This window comes from Dromiciops gliroides, chromosome 1 (assembly GCF_019393635.1).
Source record: "Dromiciops gliroides isolate mDroGli1 chromosome 1, mDroGli1.pri, whole genome shotgun sequence".
NCBI classification, from domain to species: domain Eukaryota; kingdom Metazoa; phylum Chordata; class Mammalia; order Microbiotheria; family Microbiotheriidae; genus Dromiciops; species Dromiciops gliroides.
In genome coordinates, this window is record NC_057861.1 from 533,181,396 (window position 1) to 533,185,899 (window position 4,504).

The following is a 4,504-nucleotide window of genomic DNA, read 5'->3' on the forward strand; positions in this document are numbered from 1 at the left end:
GGAAACTGAGTCCCAGAAAAGTGAAAAAGTTTCTTTTTTTTCCTCACCCTTCCCTGTTGTTTTTAAAATCTCACTATTTTTTCATATACCTTATAACAATCAAAGCTAAACAAAACACATTCCCACATTGACCATATCCCAAAAAATTATGTCTCATTCTGCATCAGCAGGTAAGCAATATGGTTCATCATTGAACTCTCAAATCATGGTTGGTCATTGAAATTCGAGTTTGTAAGTCTTTTGAAGTTGTTTGTCTTTACAATGTTGTCATTACTGGATCAGCTCACTTCACTGTATCAATTCATACAATTCTTCCCATGTCTTTCTGAAACCATCCTTTGTATCATATCTTATAGCACAATAATATTCCATTACATTCATACGCAATATCCTGAACTGATGGACACTCCCTTAATTTCTAGTTCCTTTCTGCTGGGGGAAGAAAGAGCTGCTATAAATATTTTTGTCTATTTGGGTCCCTTTCCTCTCTCCTTGATCTCTTTGTGATATAAGACTAGTAAGTAATAGTGCTTGGTCAAAGAACAGTATACAGTTCAGTAACTTTGGGGCATTATTTCAAATTTCTTTCCAGAATGACTGGTCCAGTTCACAACTTCATCAACAATGCATGTGTGTGAGTGTCTTCTGAGAGATCCTCCAACAACTGTTATTTTCCTTTTTGTCATACTAGTTTGATGGGTATCAACCTGGAATCTCAGAGTTGCTTTCATTTGCATTTCTCTAATTATTAGTGATTTTGAGCTTTTTAATATGGCTGTAAATAGATTCCTTCACTTGAAAACTGCCTGTTTGATTGCAATGCTTGCAAGGAGGGTAAGGAGGGTCCTTCAACCTTGTATCAATTGAGGAATAACTTCTAATCCCCAATTATAAGTGACAGACTATAAATTAGAGAGTTTAATTAAATATAGACAATTTTTGGTTTATTCATACTAAAGTTGGGGAAGCAGCAGCACAGATAACCCCAAATAAATACACCTAAAAGATCAGTCCTAAAAAGGATCGTCTTGTTCAATAGCCTTATTTTGCAGAAGAGAAAACTAAAGCCCAGAAGACAAAAGCAACTTGCCCATTGATCCAGTTGCTCAGACTGTGGTGATCTGTGGAAAGCTTCCCCTTCCCCACTATTACATCTGGGTTTGGGAATTGGGTATTTTCCCTGAGCTAACACCGCCCTCTGGTGGCTATGCCACTGTAGACAAGACAGCAAGATCCTTTTTTCTTGCCTGATATTTCTTCCTTTCCTTCTCCCTGGGCATTAGTGAGCCAAAGGCTTCCTTGGTCTTTTTTTTTTTTTTAATGAGAAGGCTCGTGGATGAGGGAGCCATGATTCTGAAGGCCTGAGTGAAAGGGGGTAATCTCTTTTTAACTTCTCAAAACAACACTTCATAGACAATGGGGTAAAGTTGGAATGAAAGTCTTAGACCTTAGGACTAAAAAGGGACCTTAAACTCCTTGTTTCTGGAAGAAAAGGCATCCATATTCTTATTTCATTTTATTTTATAAATTTAATTTCTATTTTGCTTTTTCTCAATTATATGTAAACAAAAAATATTAATATTCTATTTTTTTAAATTTTGAGTTCCATATTTCCCCCCCCTCTCCTTCCCCTTCCTTGAGAAGGCAAACAATTTGATATAGATTATATATGTGCAGTCATGAAAAACATTTCCATATCAGTCATGTTGCAAAAGGAAACAAAGGCAAAAAATAAGGTTTAAAAAGCATGCTTCAGTTCTTTCTGTGATCCACCTCATTTTAAATTGAGACAACAGAGGTGTGGCGAACTTAAATGACCTGTTCCAGATCAGTTAGTACCTTTGCAGATCAAGCCTCCTTCCTCCAAGTATAGTTTTCTATTTCTCTCCACCAGAAGTGCCCAAACACAGGGTAAAATCTATGTGGCTCCGGGGTCGGGGGTGAGGGGTGGCTCACAGAGCTAGTAAAAAGGAAAGAGAGATTTGTATCAGGTCTTCTGATTCTGACAGTCAAATTTTAGTTAATCGGGGGTGGCTAGGTGGCACAGTGGATGAAGCAATGGCCCTGGATTCAGGAGTACCTGAGTTCAAATATGGCCTCAGACACTTGACACTTACTAGCTGTGTTACCCTGGGCAAGTCACTTAACCCCCATTGCCCCGCAAAAACAAAACAAAACAAACAAATAAAATACTTGAATTAAAAAAAATTTTTTAGTTAATCAACTGAGATAATCTACCAATATACAAGAACAGTGGTTCCCTGACTTTGAACTAGTCACTTAATCTCTGTTGATTAGTGTCTTTATTCATGAAATGAAACCATTTCATCTCTAAGTCAAAGATCCTCTGAGACCTCAGGCTGCAGACTGATGGGAGGCTGGACAGTAATTGCAAAGTGTCCACAAATATGTAGTGAAATCCATTAATAAGCAAAGTTGTCCTCTGCAGATTGAATGTTTCACATATATGTGTGTATATGTGTGTGTGTATTGCTAGTTTTCAAATGTATGTGGATGCTGTTGTGATTAATAAAACATAAATACATTTAAAGGTATTGCTGATTCTTGGGAGCTTCTTGTCAGTATATTTTCTTTTTTTCTTTTTCTTTCTTTCTTTCTTTCTTTTTTTTTTTTTTGGTGAGGCAATTGGGGTTAAGTGACTTGCCCAGGATCACACAGCTAGTAAGTGTCAAGTGTCTGAGACCAGATTTGAACTCAGGTCCTCTTGACTCCAGGGCCGGTGCTCTATCCACTGCGCCACCTAGCTGCCCCCATATATTTTTTAAATAAACATTTTTATTTAAAGTTTTGAGTTTCATGGGGGCAGCTAGGTGGCGCAGTGGATAAAGCACCAGTCCTGGAGTCAAGAGGACCTGAGTTCAAATCTGATCTCAGACACTTGACACTTACTAGCTGTGTGATCCTGGGCAAGTCACTTAATCCTCATTGCCCCACAAAAACAAGAACAAACGAATGAATGAATGTATAAATAAATACATGAAGTTTTGAGTTTCAAATTCTTTCCTTCCTCCTGCCTCCCTGCCCCCTCCCTCAGGTGGTTAACAATCAGATAAAGGTTATACCTGTACCATTATGTAAAACATTACCATATTGGTCATTTTGTATAAGAAGACTCAAAAAAAGAAAAAGAAAGAAAGAAAGTGAAAAAGAGCATGCTTCAGTCTGTGTTCAATCAATATCAGTTCTTTCTCTGGAGGTGGCTAGTATGCATCATCATTAGTCCTTTGGGATTGTCTTGGATCATTGTATTACTGAGAATAGTCAAGTCATTCACAGTTCTTCATCAAATAATATTGCTGTCATTATGCACAACGTTCTCCTAGTTCTGCTCACTTCACTATACATCAGTTCATACAAGTCTTTCCAGGCCTTTCTGAAGTCATGCTGCTTGTCATTTCTTATAGCACAATAATATTCCATCAACATCATACACCACAGCTTGTTTAGCCATTCCCCAATTGAGAGGCATCCCTTTGATTTCCAATTCTTAGCCATGTCACAGTGTCTTTTCTCAATCAAAAGTACAGCTCTCCTTTTGGCTCCCAGGGTGGTGAAAGTGCAACTTCTTTTGGTCATCCCAAATCCAAGTTCCCTGAAGAGTCCAGGCAAAGCCTCCTCCACCTTTGTCCCCCATGGCGCCTGAATTTGACCCTCATGAAATTAAAGTTGTGTTTTTAAGGTGCAGTAGTGGTACAGGTAGTGCCACGGTTCTGACCCCAAAATTGTCTCCCAAAAAGTTTGGTAATGGTATTATGAAGACAACTGGTGACTAGAAAGGCCAAAGATCACTGTGAAACAGACTAGCAGATTGAGGTAGTTTGTACCTTCTGCCTCAGCTTTAATCATTAAAGCCCCAAAGGAACCTCCTCAGGACAGAAAGAAACATAAAAAATATTAAACACAGTGGAAACATCAGTCTCAATGAGATTATCAACATCACTTGACAGATGAGGCACCGATCATTGGCAAGAGAGCTCTCAAGAACCATTAAAGAGATACTTGGAACAACCCAGTCTGTGGGTTGCAACATCGATGGCAGGCATCCTCATGAGACCATCGATGACATCAATAGTGGTGATGTGGAATGCCCAGCTAGTTAGAAGCTACAAAAGATACTATTACAATAATTAATGTTTGGGGAGAAAATAAAAGTAAACCACCATTATGTGAAGATCTTCAAAAACTGTAACATTAAGAAAGGTTCTTTGTAATTTGAGTTTGGGAATCACTGTACTAGAAAGAATGCTAGAATTTGAGGGTCACTTGACCCTCATTGCCCTGGAAGAAGAAGGAGGAGGAGGAGGAGCAGGAGAAGAAGGAGAAGGAGAAGGAGAAGGAGAAGGAGAAGGAGAAGGAGAAGGAGGAGAAGGAGAAGGAGGAGAAGGAGAAGGAGAAGGAGAAGGAGAAGGAGAAGGAGAAGGAGAAGGAGAAGGAGAAGGAGAAGGAGAAGGAGAAGGAGAAGGAGAAGGAGAAGGAGAAGGAG

At 39.0% G+C, this 4,504-nt stretch overlaps 1 pseudogene; it reads left to right on the forward strand.

Moving 5' to 3' along the window:
• The first annotated feature begins 3,653 nt into the window (after positions 1-3,653).
• LOC122751336 lies at positions 3,654-4,121 on the forward strand (annotated as a pseudogene).
• Positions 4,122-4,504: the final 383 nt, after the last annotated feature.